The sequence below is a fragment of the Dryas octopetala genome, chromosome 9, assembly GCF_963921425.1.
Source record: "Dryas octopetala chromosome 9, drDryOcto1.1, whole genome shotgun sequence".
Classification (NCBI taxonomy): Eukaryota; Viridiplantae; Streptophyta; class Magnoliopsida; order Rosales; family Rosaceae; genus Dryas; species Dryas octopetala.
Genome location: NC_141374.1, coordinates 4,489,301 through 4,506,067, shown reverse-complemented (window position 1 = coordinate 4,506,067; position 16,767 = coordinate 4,489,301). Strand labels below are relative to the sequence as shown.

General features: G+C 36.9%; 1 long non-coding RNA gene across 1 annotated transcript; it reads right to left on the bottom strand.

Moving 5' to 3' along the window:
* Positions 1 to 1,991: 1,991 nt before the first annotated feature.
* On the bottom strand, positions 1,992 to 4,548 carry LOC147273291 (uncharacterized). Its single transcript, XR_015119657.1, has 4 exons — positions 3,488 to 4,548; positions 2,819 to 2,903; positions 2,518 to 2,666; positions 1,992 to 2,220 (listed from the first exon to the last, which is right to left on the bottom strand). It is a non-coding gene; the product is annotated as an uncharacterized LOC147273291 (long non-coding RNA).
* Between the last annotated feature and the right edge of the window lie 12,219 nt (positions 4,549 to 16,767).

Genomic DNA, 16,767 nt, shown 5'->3' with positions numbered 1-16,767 from the left:
AGGCAGAGAAGAGAGAGAGGGAGAGAAAGAGAGAGAGAGAAAGAGAAAAAAAAAAGGGAGAGAGAAGGGGGAGGCTGACAGTTGGTTTGAACCGTCAGCGATAGGGCGACACTGACGATGGTGGGATCGGGGTGGGTGTGGACTTGGAGGAGGTGATGAGTGGTTTAGAGTGTGTAATGAGGGTATTATGTTCATTTGAGTTTGGGGTTAGAATTGTAATTTAATAAATGAGGGAGATGAGTGTGTGGTGAGAGAAAAATGAGTGTGCAAATAGCATCACTCATAATTTTCCCACGATCCAAGGCTAAACAAGTAAGTCAAGCATCAAAAGAGGCTATTTAGTGTAATTTCCCATATAATTTGTAGGTAATTATATGTAGAAAATTTTTTCACTAAATGGCTTCTTTTGGAGGCTGACTTACTAGCTTGTTTAACCCCAGGTGGCAAAATTCTATCTTTTCTAACCTTTTTGATATGTGAAATATCTACAATGCCATTCATATAAATATTTCATTAACAGTTGAAAATCCAAGCATATTCACCTTAGCCACTCTCTCTCTCTCTCTCTCTCTCTCTCTCTCTCTCTCTCTCTCTCTCTCTCTCTCCCACCCCATATCAGATCTGAATTCCAAATCTAAGTACATGGTAACACACCATATCCTACTTTTATGCTCTTATGATCTTGCTCAACGACATCGTCAGAGACTACAAATCGTTGCACATATGAGGTCCAAGGAGGAAGATAAAGAGATCGGTGCTAAGAAGGATGATGAATAGATCAGCGAGCTGCAGTGAAGATATGAGTTGTTGGGTCTAGTGGAGATGGTGTGTCTTTTGCTATGTTTGATGAGCTCTCTTTGATATATTAGCTCTCTTTGATGGTGTCAATCTTGAAGCGGAGATGATGGTTCATTGCTGTGTTCATAGATTAGTGGTGGTGGGTCTATTGTTGTTGTATCCATGTTCTTGCAGATCTGCCACGTTTTTCTTTGTTTTTTTTTTTTAAACTTATTTGTATTGAAGTGATTTAGATTTGGGTTCGTGTAATTTACACTCATTGAAGTAATAAAAGTTAGATTTGTTAGTGAAACTTGACTATTAACATTAATTTTTTTGGATTTCTACTGGAAAGTTAGATCAATTTCAACGAAAATGATGTGTTGCAGATTTGATTTTCTTATTTTTTGTTAAAGCGAACCTGAGTTTCATATATGAGTTTGTTCATCAAAAGATAAACTGGCTGCAACCTCTTTAAGGCCTTCTACTATAGTGATATCCAAATTTTGGTCACCAAAAAGTGCTGATACCCATTTCTCCCTCCAATGGTGCCGAGATTCATTTTGGGTCTCAGTATTTTATATTTATTTACACTACAAGAAAATAGGGCTTTGGCAATGATTGAAAGTCGTTGTCTAAAGCTAAAAATTCCTTGCCTAAAAAAATAGGCAACAAATTTCTTCCGTTGCTAGGATCGTTGCCCTAGGACCCTTGCCAATAACTATAGGCAACGATTTTGACAATCGTTGCAAAATTGGCAATGACTTTGCAACGAATACTTTGTTGCCTTTTTTGGCCTTGAAATCCAAATTCATGAAGCTATGCCCAACGATTTCCGCGTTGCCAATTATATTGTGCAACACCATTTCCGTTGCCTAATTTTTTTTATAGGCAATGACTTTGTTGTTGCCAAATTTGTTTTATAATAATAAATGTCTTTACCTGTATTAATAAGCAACGAAGACTACGTTGCTTATTATATTATGCAACACCATCATTGTTGCCTATTCAATCTATAGGCAACAACTCTATTGTTGCCTATCATTTTTTGTGACAATCCATATTGTTGCATATGATATAAAGGAACGATTATGTTGTTGCTCAAACTTGTAATATACAAAGACTATGGCATTGGCTAATCTTCTAAATTATTTATTTTAATTAATTTTTTATTTGTATAAATAATGCTATTATTTGAAAATATAGAATTTAGAGAACCATAAAAGCTTCCTAATATAATAAAACAAAAAATTACATGACTGTTACATTCAAACTTGGCTAATTAATCCCAAACATAATTTTCACAAAAAAATAACTCCAATCACATACTTTTCTATTAAAAAAGATGAACATAAATCTACTACACTAAATATAAATCTATTGACTATTCACTAGTGTCGGTGCCCACTCTCTTCCCGCGCCTCGTCATTTTGAGAATACACTCTACATCAAAACCAAAAAAAAAAAATTGAATTAGACAAAATCATCATAAAAAATAGCACCAACCAATTTGAATGACAGTGGTTAGTTCAATATCTAAAAATTCAGGGACTAAAAGGAGACATTGGTTAGTTCAATATCTAGATACTAAAAAAAGAAAATATGTGTGGTACCACAACCAACTAAAACAAACATGAAAGTATTTGCCATATAATATAAATGTTAAAGGCTAAAGGTCTAAATGCTCTCTTTACAAAGGTTAAAGGCTGAAAGCACACACGGTGAAGGCTAAAAGCATACCTCCTTAATTAGAGCTTCCTTTGTGGGTCCCTCAGCATTCATTGTAGGTGTTCTATCTGCTTTCCCTTCAGGTCTAAGCATCCAGTCCAAGCCAGCTTCCTTCCTTGCAATTTCCCCATCTTTTAAAGCACTAGTTCTTCTACCACCATCTATATAGAGCAAAAGAACAAGAATCAATATCATATCATTGAAAAAAAATCTCTTAAAAAAAGTATGGCATGCAACACATACCAAAAAATTCATCATCCTCTTAAAAAAAATAAACAATTTAAAAACAAAAGAAAAGAAAGATAAGCTTTACTTTATCAATCTGGTCTTGAGGTATGAACTTCAGTACTCCTGCAAGCATTATTTTTTCTACGAGTCTATGAAAAGATCAAAGTGTCCTGCAACCCCATAGAAATACCAAACTTCAGTATACTAATATTACAAGATTAGTTACTCTCCAAAGATAAGAATCAATAATGTCATTATATGTTCATGTTCCCAATGGTGTTCATTCTAGAAGAGATGATGAGAAGTAAAAGTTTAAAGCTATCTCCAAAAATTGTCCTTTACTGCAGCAAGACTCTCAAAGCAATACCCACAAGAACTCTCTATTTAATTCTTAACAATATTGATTAAGATTTTAAAGGAAAGATATATGCCCAACATAAAAGAGTTAATTAGTTATAAAACTGTATTCCAAATAATAGCAATCCCAAAACACAAGTCTAAACACACAGTTCATGAAATAAAACTGCATGTATCTCAATTAATTAGTTATATTACTGTATTCCAAATCCTGCGAGAATCAACTAAAAGAGTTCATTGAATAAACCACACAACAATAATTAACATATCCATGATGAAAAGTTGACATTGAATCCCTTTCCCTAATCCCTAATCCAAGTAGATAAATCCAATTTTCCTGTGATCTAAGGTCCAAATTTCTAATCCAATGAAAGCTAAAAAATATACAGCTACATACCTTTTCAAGGATTGCAGATTGATCTTGGCCCAAAAAAAGGGATTGCAGATTGATCATCCAGGGGAAAGTTGTGCAAGTGCTTTATCATTTGCTCCAAGCTCAGCTTCATCACAGGCCATCTCTTCCCTTGCATTCCATAAATGAGTACAAATAGCAACATAAAATTAATATAAGAACCTTTGTTTTTGTTCTTCCCTAGTGTTTTAAGGTAAGATTTTTGTTTTCAACTTCAACCCAATCTAAGGTCTAAGTCTAGCACAAACCCGCCCCCACCCTCAGAACCTAAGCTAAGAGTCTAAGACCATAAGGCTTACTAGCTAGACACTTGAATCTTTACACCAGCTAAAATCTTTACAAATAAAGAAAAAGATACAACTTTCACATTGATAACCAAACTCAAAATTAAGTAAAATTATAACCAAATCAGCAAGCAGCCCAACATTATAATCAAATCCTCAACTCGTCTGCAAAGGCTTAGCCCAAATAGAAATTGCAAAATTAAAACCCTGCACAAATCACAACCTAAAACTGAAACCTAAATATCAAAATAGAAATTTAAAAGCTCAAGTTAGGATTTCGTTTCCTCAACAGAAACAGAAATTCTAATAATCATTTGGAACCAAACCTGGAAAATCACAAACAAATTCTAATAATCATAATTAAAAAAACAAAAATTAAAAAACAAAAACCAGAAATTAGCCAAAAATTAAACACCCAATCGGAAGGGCAATGATGGTGGCTGGGGTTGGGTTTCGGTGGTGGCAGAGAGGAAGAGGAGAGACAGAGAGAGGAGAGAGAGGAGAAGGGCGGGGATGGGGGTAGGTCGTCGGGGCTTTGGGTTTCAGTGGGCAGGGGCAGCGGGGACGCGGGGGAGGGGGGCAGGGGGGAGAAAGGAGGGTCGGGGCCGGGCTACGTAGGGCAGGTCGAGGTAGGGCGAGGTAGGGCCGGCCAGGACTGGGCTGGGCTGAGGCGCGGAGGAGAGAACCAGGGGGAGGAGAGGGAGAGTGTGTTTGATTTACCGGAGAGAGAGAGTGTGGTTTGGAAACGAAGAGTGTTAGAAAAAAAGATTAGAGAGGGAGAAGGAAAAATTAGGTGGGAATTGAAAATTTTCGCTACAGGTCAGGCGGGTAATCCCAAAAAAATACAGGCTTACAAAAAAATAAAGAATGAAAATTAAAATAAAAAACTTGTTAATACAAAAATAAAATTGTTCTTTAATTTTTAAAAAAGTTTATTACGTCAACTTACTTGATCACCATTACCTAATTTCAACGATCGGAGCCGTGCATTTTTTATGTTCATAGTTAAAGATCATCCATGCAAAAAATCAGTCAAATCGGAATTCATCTACCCGTTTGATTATTATTAGAAAAACCACGATCGTTCATAAGTTCAACCACTGTTAACTAAATTCTACATCTCCGATTAGACCGATTTTTTGCATGGATGAGATTTGAGTGAGAAACTAAAATATGAACGGTTTAGATTGTTGGAATCACGATCAAGATTTGAGCTTCTAATATAAATACACTTACAAAGTATTATGCTATTAACTTTTTTATTGAAACAGTGTCGTTTCAATAATTGTGAATACCACAATATGATTCAGAGATCGGAGCCGTTCATTATCTACGGTTATACTCAAAGATCAATCCTGCAAAAAATCGGCCAAATTGAAATTCATCTACCCGTTCGATTATCATTAGAAAAATCACGATCGTTCATAAGTTCGACCACTGTTACCTAACTTCTACATCTCCGATTGGGCCGATTTTTTACAAGAATGATCTTTGAGTGGGGAACTAAAAAATGAATGGTTCAGATCATTGGAAACACGATCGAGATGTGAGCTTCTACATATATAAATACACTTGAAGAGTATTATGCTATTAACTTTTTCGTTGAAACCTTGTCGTTTCAATAATTGTAAAGACCACAACGTAATTTTAATGATCGGAGCTGTTAATTTTCTATATTTATATTCAAAGATCAATCCTGCAAAATATCGACCTAATTGGAATTCATCTACCCGTTCGATTATCATTAGAAAAATCATGATCGTTCATAAGTTCGACCACCGTTACCTAACTTCTACATTTCCGATTGGACCAATTTTTTGTAAGGATGATCTTTGAGTGGGGAACTAGAAAATGAACGGTTCAGATCATTGGAAACAAGATTGAGATGTGACCTTCTACATATAAATACGAATTATTTTTTCTTAGCCTATATTCTTGTAAATAGGCAACGAATTATTTTTTTCCTTGTTGATAACAGTAATGGGCAACAAACGACACTTTGCCTATTATTCTAAAGTTGTTTCCTATGTATCATTCAATATCTAATGTTCAATTGTTGCCCATGACCAACAATTAATTTTGCGGCGTTGCCTATTGTTCTGTTGTCATTCCAAGTTTTCTTGTAAATAGGATTTGTTGCTAATGAGTTTTTCAATACCAAATTCAGATTTGTTGCCTATGTGCAACTATTCCTTGCCTACTCCCAGAATAGGCAATGAATTTTAATTCCTTGCTTATTGTTCTGTTGCCTATTCTATGTTTTCATGTTTGTTGCCTATTACAGAGTAGTCATTTCTAAAATTTATAGAAAACAAATCCACTTTCTTGCCTAAACCCTTGAACATTCATTGCATATACGCATAGGCAACGACAAAAAACGTCGTTGCCTATTTTATATTCAATATGGCACCAAAATTTTCCGCCAAATGAATAGGCAACCACTTGAAAACAATAGGCAACGACCTCATTGTTGTGAAACTTCCCACCTCTTTCCCACCAAATTATAGGCAACCCCCTTTTTATTTCCTTACCTATTCTCATAATCTGCAACCAAAACATCGTTGCTTATGCTATAGAGATCGTTGCCTATTAATTATCCTAGATCAAGTACACGATCGTTGCGCATGTAAAAAACTTCGTTGCCTATTCTTGTAATAGGCAACGAATTTTAAGGCGTTGCCTATTGTTCCGTTGTCTAATCCTGAATTTCTTGTAGTGTTAAGTGATATTTAATTTATAATTTATAACTTAAATATTTATAAAAATTAAATATTGGTTTTATTTTAATGAGATTTTTAAAATAAGGTCAATATTGAATATATTTGAATTTGGTATTAAAGATCGATGTTTGTGAAGAAAACCCATGGAGGTTGCATGATATATATAGAGTTTTTGAGAATATAGCCTTTGGGATTTTTTGGCTATTTTTTTCAAAATTTTATAGATTTTTTAATGATTAAAAAAAATATTGATTGAGCGATTTGGGCCGTTGGTAGCAGCTACATCTCCTTCTCTCTCCTGTTGTGGGTGGGCCAGGGATTTTTGGGTCTCAACCCATTTTGGGTCTCAGTGTAACCGAGAGTTTTAGGTAATTTTGGGTCACATATTTCAACCCATAGTGTGCATAAGTGACCCATTTGGTACCCAAAATGGGCTTTGGCTCCAATTTTCTGGTTGCATAGTGGAAGGCCTAAATGGTGTTGTAGCACTTTTCTGTTGACCCTGAGTTTTTTTTTTTGTCAAACTCTGAGGGGAATATTTGTCCGAAAATGGCTAAAGAGCTATGAAATATAAAACTTTTCCCGCCAAGACTATAAAAGTAAGTCCCTCGTTACACTACAAGAAAAAACGGTTTGGGAGAGGAACAAAATTCGTCGCCCAAAGTAGAGTTTCGTCGCCCAAACGTTTGGGCGACGAAATGAGTTCGTTGAGCATTTCGACGCCCAAAAGGTGACGCCCAAGAGTTTGGGCGACGAACCCGTAAATTTTGTCGCCCAAAGACACCTAGGGCAACAGATTTTTTTCGTCTCCTAAAACATAAAATTCGTCGCCCAAATCTTGTTTAGGCGACGAACAATTTCGTCGCCCAAAGATATCTTGGGCGACGAATAAATATCTCCGTCGCCCAAAGCATGTTTGAGCGACGAAATTATCCGTCGCCTAAACAAGATTTGGGAGAGGAATAACTAATTTCCTCGCCGGACGTGCTTTGGACGACGAATATTCTTGTTCCTTGCCCAAACAAGGTTTAAGCGACGGATAATTTCGTTGCCCAAACAGTTTTTGGGCGAGGAATAAGGGTGTTCGTCGCCTAAACCCTCTTTGGGCGACGGCCAATTTCGTCGCCCAACCATATTTTGGGCGAAAAACAAGGAGATTCGTCGCCCAAACCTTCTTTAGGCGACGAACTTGTTCGTCGCCCAAAGCACTTTTATTTAAAATTTTTTTTTTATTTAAATTATATATATGAATTTAATATTTAAAAAAAAAATCTTTATTCAAAAACTATATAAAACAAAATTAATAAATTTATATATCCAAAATATCCATACAAAGTAGAAACAATTTAATTAATACTGTATACAAATATAATTAATACATACATACAAATAACTAATGGCCCCCTAGGTCAGTAGCATCATCGACACCGGTGGAGGAGTCTGGCATGCACTGGTCAATGTTGGGCGGCAGCACAAACCCAGGTACAATCCTGGCCAACTGGCCAAACATCTGCTGCACCTTACTCGTCTGCTCCGCATATGCCGCTCTCGATTCTTCTAGCTGACCCTTCAACAGCTGCATTTCAGTGGTCAGGTTAACTAATTCTGCATATGGCTGAGATGATGACCCGGCGCTGAGATCACGAACCCGACCCGCTCCCATTCCGCGTATCTCCCTACCACGCCTAACACCCAGTGTTTCCGTCATAATACGAAGACCGGCATCGCGATCGGGGACTGAGATCGACTCCAACGGAGTGTCCAGAGGGTACTGGCTGGCCACCTCCTCCAAATAACTCGCCTTCTTGGCGAGCATCTCAGCCTTCAAAATATTATACACAAGTTAGGAATTAGAAAATCAAATACAAATATTTAAAATTGTGAAATAAAACTAAAATATAAAAAACTAACGTGCTTCGCCTTGCCCTTATCGTTGCTGGGTCGGGCATAAACATCCCCGTAGTTGTCGACCTCTGGAAATTGCGAACCAGCCTGAAAAAGAATGTAATGTTGACAAAAACTCAAACAATACTAAGGAATATATATATATTAAATTAAATAATAGCGCAGCTGACGATACGACTCCACCCGGTATGAGAAGGGCATGGAACCACCATGATGATCAATCCTTGCGGGCGCTTTCCGGTTCTGAAGATTGGCATTCGACTTCCTCTGTTAAATATTAAGCAAATTGTAAATGCACATATTAGTGCATACACAATAAAGGAATAACATAAGAAAAAAATAATTTTGAAGTCCTAAAATGATATAACATACCAAAAATTCCGGACCCTGAAAATGAGTGCACAACCACTGCCACTGATCAAGCCGACCTGCCATCTCCGGAGGAGGGCTGGCCAATGCCTCAGCTGCCGATCCAAACATGTTATATTCTCTGTGCAGCTCGTGCTTCCATTGTGTGTAAACTTTTCTCAATAACTTCTCCATATACCTAGCTACATCCGGATCCTCCATCTGAATGTCATAGTTTACCTGAAAAAAATGCAATTATCAAATTGTTAGGAATGATCAAATTAATCATTTTGTATTAATCGAAATATACTCACAGAAATAGAGCCTATAATGCTCCTCTTGATGGCGTCATCAACCTTTTCCCAACTGGGGAAAAGCATGGGGCATTCACCACGGATAATCGATCCGACAAAGGAAACGAAAGTACTATGGACCTCCTTGCTCGGTCGTAGGTGATCTTGCTCAAGAACGATTCGAATCCTCTCGTTCATCGTGCGAGTGATTTGGGACGCCTTTAACCCTCTACTTATCCCCTTCGTGGTTTTGGTACCTAGAAAAGCAAATATAACATATTAATTTCACAGTAATCTTATAACATCTAAATAAAATTAAACATAAACACAAGTGATGTGAAAACATTTTTCTTACTCTCTAATGATGAGGCAGTACGAGTGGATAATGCAACATTATCATATGCACCATAACGGTGACCACGTCGGGCCCTCCGTGCCGACTGAATCGCAGACCCAGTACTAGATGAGAGATCTGGGGGTATCGCCGGGGTCGATTCGCCTTGGGCTATGAGGTCGGGCTGTACTGCAGGGGCGGGCTGGGCTGGGCTGCAAGGGTGGACATGGATGCTGAACTGGACCTCCGAGATCCACCCCTGTTCGAGATCAAACTCATCTGCACAATTCAATAAATATTTATGTTAGTAAAAAAGAAAACTACAGTAATAACTTACTAATCTGAATCATTATTATCACTTACTAATATGAATAACCATTATCAATTACTAATCTGAATCACCACTATAAATACTCATTTCATCATCATCATCATCGATACCATCAACATCATCATCTTCATATTCATCTTCATCATCATCATCATCGATGAAATCATTAACATCAATTCGGGGAAGTGGCCCAAGATCAATTGATAAGGCATCGATCTCAATTGGAGGAACGTCATGTATCTCGACTTATTGTATGATAACATCATTGTTGTATGGATTGGGTATAGTCGAAGATGAATCCTCTTGATAGGCCACGTCATCCTGATTTTCTTTTTCTAAAATATCCCATATACTTCGATTCTGAATCATCTGAGCTACTTTCCAACCCACACCCGCATTAGGGTCATCCAGATAACATACTGGTTTTGCCATTGTGGCAAGAATAAATGGATCATTCTCATACCATCGAGTGTTTGTGTTCACAGATATTAAGTCGTAATCGAGTTTAATACTGTTGTTCCTATCGGGTCTGTATTAAACCAATGACACTTAAATAACACAACTTGAAAGCGATGCGAGTATAAGACTTGATGTACACTCGTCAGCTTGCCGTAGAAATCAACCGTGCCAGTCTCCAAGTTCTCTACACAAACCCCGCTATTTTGAGTGCTCAAGATGACATCTCGTTCTACAGTTAAAAACTTGACTCCATTCACATTACATCCGGAAAACGTTTCAACCCATTGAATACCACTCGCCAAACTCATTAAATCCTTGTATAACGGCGAATTATCATCAGTCAGCTTTTCCATCTGTTAAAAGACAATGGAATTAATATATTACAAAAAATTTACAAACATATGAACGAACTGATCATTATTGTCAGTAATTACTTACATGTTCCTTAAACCATTTAGGAAACAATTCCCGATGTTTTTTTCTGTACATGTTCCATGTCCCATCTTGGATAGTCGCGCTTCATTAGTTCCTCATGCTCAATGCGTAAAGAGTCAACTTCTTCGCAATTGTTGAGTATGAACCAATGAGCCACCTCCATATCGTGTTTCGAGAATTCAACAGCTGATTTAGGGGCTTCGCAAAATGGTCGTGTAATTTGAGAAAAGACATAAAGTGTCTCATTTTTTTCACCACCGTCGTCGTTGCGTTGGGGGCGATTGAATGACGTCTCAACACTGTTGAGATACATTGCACAGTATGTGATGGATTCATTTGCAATGTATACCTCTGCTATGGAGCCTTCAGGGAGTGCCCGGTTTCGGACGTACCTTTTGTAATTACCCAACATTCTGCAAATGTACGTACATAGTGAGAAAACTTTTATGAGTAACATAGAGCTGAACTTGGAGAATAGTAATGAAAAAGTTTAGGAATTGTTACCTTTCTATTGGGTACATCCACCGATAACTGACCGGCGCAGCAAGAATTGCCTCTTGCGGTAAATGTATCATCAAATGAATCATTATATCAAAAAAGGCCGGTGGAAATATTTGTTCAAATTTGCATAGGATGTACACAATCTCATCTTTCAATTTTGACATGTCCGACACGCGCAACGTCTTAGCGCAGATATGCTGAAAGAACCTCGACAACCCAACAATCGGTTCAACCACATCTTCGGGCAAAAATTTTCGAATACCCACCGGAAGCAGACGTTGCAATAAAACATGACAATCATGACTTTTCAAGCCCAAAATTTTTCCAGAGTCGATTTTCACATTTCGAGAGATATTGGCCGCGTATCCATCTGGAAATTTGACTGATGCAAGAAACTTTAAGAATTCTTTCTTATCCCTAGGCTTCACGGTATAAAATGGATGTTTCTTTATCATTTTATCACCCTTCTTCGTTAACCACAAATGTTTCATGATGCCCATTTTTTGCAAATCTTGTCGAGCCTTAATTGTGTCCTTTGATTTTCCCTCAATGCCCAAAATTGTCCCCACCAAACTTTCGCACACGTTCTTCTCAATATGCATTACATCGAGATTGTGCCTGATTTTCAACTTGGACCAATACTCCAACTCGAAGAATATCGACTTGTTCGTCCAATTTAGATGTGCAGGTGACCTTGGCATATTTCGTTCTTTGTTAGAGGGATGTTTACCAATCCGGCCAAATTCTAAGTTATTCAACTACCTCAAGATGTCATCACCAGATAATTCTTTAGGTTTCACGCTCATCTCCTTTTTTCCGTCAAAGGCCTTCTTATTGTGACGCCATTTATGATCCCCCGGCAACCATCTTCGGTGGCCCATATAACATACTTTACCACTGTGCCAAGCAGAAGTTATTTCTTTATTACAAGTAGGACATGCCATATAACCCTTAGTGCTCCAGCCTGATAGATTCCCATAAGCTGGGAAATCATTTATTGTCCACATGACTGCCGCACGCAAGGAAAACATTGTTTCGGTGGACTTATCATATGTCGGCACACCATTTTGCCACAATTCTTTCAGCTCATCAATCAACGGCCCAAATATACATCGATCTCCTTGCCAGGGGATTGCGGTCCTGGAATTAATAGCGTCATAATTTATAGGAAATTATAAATTCGTCGCCCAAAACCACTTTGGGTGACGAAATGTGAAGTTCCTCGCCCAAACCATTATTACAAAACGATCATTCCTACATTCGAGCTTCGATACAAAATATTTACATCTCTAATTGACCTAATTTTCTGCAAGATTAATATTTGAGTGAGAAACTAATAAATGAACGGTTCGGATCATTGAAAACACGATCGACATATGAGGTTGTACATATACATGAACAGTTTTTGCACTTGAAGAATAAAATTCTATTAACTCTTTCGTTAAAACCTTGTAGCTTCAATAATTGTGAAGACCACAACGTGATTATCACAATCAGAGCCATTCATCATATATGTTCATACTCAAAGATCAACCCTGGAAAAAATCGGCTCAATCGGAGTTCATCTACCCGTTCGATGATTATTATAAGAATCAAGATCGTTCATACATCCTAAATGCCAAACCTAACTTCTACATCTCCAATTGAGATAATTTTTTGCATGGATGATCTTTGAGTGGGGCACTAAGGAATGATCGGTTCGGATCGTTAAAAACACAATACAAAAATGATCTTCTACATACAAATACACTTGAAGAGTATAATTCTATAGTTTTTTCGTTGAAACTTTGTCGATTCAAGAATTGTGAAGACTATAATGTAATTTCAACGATCGGAGTCGTTCATTTTATTCGTTTATACTCAAACATCATTCCTGCAAAAAATCGCCCAAATCGGAATTCATCTACTCCATTGATTAGTATTAGCAATTTCTTGATCGTTCATACATTCGAGTACCGTTACATAACTTTTACATCTCCAATAATCCTAATTTTTTGCAATGCTGATCTTTCAATGAGGAATTAAAAATTGAACGGTTCAGATCGTTGGAAACACGATCGTATTGTATGATTAACATACATATAATTGTACCCAAAAAAAAAAAGGGAATGACCCTTTGGGTGACGAACGAATTCCTCGCCCAAACTATATTTGGGCGACGAACCAGATTTCGTCACCTAAAGTACACATTTCTCGCCCAAAATGAGTTTGGGCGACGAAATAGTTTGTCACCCAAAGTATGTTTGGGCGACACATTTGCGTTTTCCTCGCCCAAAGGAACTTTGGGCGACGAACATATATATCCTTCGCCCAATGTATTTCTCAATTAATTTTTTGTTGCGTGAGTTGAGGTGACGAGATCCGTTCGTCGCCCAAAGTAACTTTAGGCGAGGAACGTGTTATTCGTCGCCCAAACGTCCTCTGGGCGACGGACATGTTCGTCGCCCAAACCTGAATGACATTGAGCGACAAATTCTCTTGTTCGTCACCCCAAGTTACTTTGGGCGACGAATATATGTTCGTCGCCCAAAGTCTCGTCGCCCAAATATGTTTTTCTTGTAGTGTTAAAAAAGGTTATTTTATAAAATTGCCCTTATTCGGCCAAATGCCCATAACAAGGAAGTGAGCCCCGTTCTTGAAAATTTTCTTCATTATTTAAGGAAAAAAAGAACAATGTTAGTGTTACAGCTCAAGTGGGAAAACACAATTTTTACTCAGTTTTTTATTTTTTTTTTGCCCTAATTTTACTCAGTTTTAAATATAAAAAAAGAACTATGTATTGTGACCTTTAGACTAGATATTGTGACATATATGTTACTTCCTCGAAAGGAAAATAAATCACATTTGTATGCATTTATCTAAATAATAATTCGGAACCTATAAGTATAACCTAGCTATTTATGTTTGTGATGCATTCCACGTGTAAAATAGGATAATTAAGGAATGATGATAAAAAATGACAAAGACAACTCATTGAGTTAATTTGACGATAATGTAAATCGAAGGTTATATATATAGTCCTATAGATATCTCAATAGAAACTGATGGCGACTTTGAAAAATTAGGTACATAGTAACATATATAGTCAAAGATGCTAATGAATGATGATGATGGCCTGCCATACAATTTGTGTCAGGTCGATAGGTGCCGATCTAGCAAAACATTATTTGGTGTAACCGATACACCGCTATGTGGTGTAACCAATCCAATGTGTAAGAGTATTATTAGACGGTATATTTATATTATTAGGGTATAGTATTAATAACATTCACCTATATTATGATATGTTGGATTGGTTACGCTATGTGGCGGTGTATCGGTTATACTACGTGACAGTGTATCAATTACACTACATGGCGGTGTATCGGTTATACAGAATAATTTCTCTCAATATAGAGACAGAAGTGAGATGAAATAGAGAGATAGAGAGAAAAAAAAAAAGGAAAGGAGGAAGAGAGGGATGCCGGCCTGTGCCAATGGTGGTGAGAGGAAGGGGAGGGTGGTGGGTGGGTGAGTTTGCGATGGTGGGTTGTCCATGGTGGAGGAGGTTTGAGTGTTTTCCTTTATTTTTTGTAATTTTTATTGAAATTTGAATTTTATTTAATTTTTAAATATATCAAAGTTTTAAAATATTTAATTAATTTTTATACACAAGTGGACACCACATCAGCACTGTAACGATAATTTTGCTTCATCCGAATCATCCCAAATAAACACAAATTGCAAATTAAAGTTTGGAAAGAAAAAAATAAATAAAAGAAAGTCCATAAAAATAGAAAAAGCAGAGGCAGGACCAAGGAGTAAAATTTCGTTTTTTAGGGGTATGGAAATTTTAACATCATACCAAATTAATTTCGAAAAATTTCGCCGAAATTTTTCGAAATCCTCGAAATTTCGGCGAAATTTCGATGTAGAGGCCGGAGAGAAAGAGGGGAGGCGGAGACCGGAGGGAGAGGGGAGGCAGAGCAGCGTCGCCGGAGAGAGAGAAGAGATCGGAGAAGGAGTTGCAGAGCCGCGCCGTCGTCGGTTGGAGGGAGAGAAGAAATCCGAGGAGGGAGAGAAGGAAGAGAAGGAGATCAGGGGAGGGAGTGGAGGAAGAGAAGGAGATCAGGGGGAGGGAGAAGAACTTCTTGGCTGCATGAAGTTTCTGATCTGTGTTGGCTGGGAGTTTGCGGCTCGGAGAAAGATGAATGAAAGAAGGAAGAATAAAGTGAAAGTGGAAGCCAGGAAGGAAAGAAAAGAAAAGTTGAAAGTCAATGACATCATGACATGACATGACTCACGGGAAGGGAAGGGAAGAAGTGGAACACGGGAAGGAAAGAAAAAAAGGATAAAAGGAAAGAAAAAAAAAAGAGAAAATGAAAGAAAAGAAAAAAAAAAGAAAAAAAAAAGAAAAAAAAAAAGAAAAAAAGAGAAAAAAAAAAAGTTTGAGGTCTTTGAGCAATTAGAAAGAAAAAAAAGATTTAGGATTTTGTTTGATTCTTTTGGAATTTCGTGTGGTTATCTTTAAACCCTAAATCATAATACATTTCTATATAAAAAATAATTAAAAATATTCTAAGGGGCATAAATCTTAATATTCTATATCATATCCTAAAGAATGTAGAGTATATAAGGTTTAATGTAATATCATGACATATAAATTATAAAGTATAGAGTTTAGTGTATAGATTATAGATTATAGAGTATAAAAAATATACTAATTTTATTTATTCATTATATTAATTTTATTTAACAGTATTTGTCTCCAGCGCACATTATATTCATCACATATCACATGAAACTTACCATATAATTTGGTTTTTTCAATGTTTTTTATCAATGTAGTACATAATATGTTAAATAAACATATGATAAAGTTTCATTCAAAATTTTCGTATTTTAATAGTAATTTTCGTCATTTCTGTCTAATTTTTGTCAAAATTTAAAAATCTTCAAATTTTCGTCGAAATCCAAAATTTTATAAATTATCAGCTGAAAAAAAGGAAACTATTATATCTGACAACATAAATAAAAGAAAGTCCATAAAAATAGAAAAAGCAGAGGCAGGACAAATTATCACCTGGAAAAAGGAAACTATTACATCTGACAACATAAATAAAAGTGTTACACAGGTAGCTAGGACTAGACACGTGCTCTTCCAAAAGTATGAAACTGTTAAGGTTGTTGTTCGACGTCCACCAGGCATTAGGCAGTACCAGGCAACCCTGAGTGCCCTAAACATTACATGGTACTGATGATAAAATAAAAAAAGTGAAAAATGAAAATAAAAAACCAAAAAGAAAATGAAAAAGAAAAATGTAAATTAATGGATGGATGGTGATACAGTGGAAAACCTGGGCCATAGAGTGAAAGGTGAGGAAAACCCTTGACCCACAGGAATAATACATGTATCTAACAATCTTACTGTACTAGAGAAGATAAAATCAAACACAAATACAAACCCTTTTTCAGGGTTTCCATTTCTTCATATTGCACTCATCTTTTTATCCCTTTTGGTACCCTAAACACACCCACCCTCTTAAAGAAAACTTGTCTACCCCTGATCTTAACCAAGACTAAGGAGAGAGAGAGGAGAGAGACAGAGAGAGAGAGGGAGGAGAGAGGGGGATTGTTTGATTTAGAAAGGGAAAGAGTAGCTAGCTAGTCTGAGAA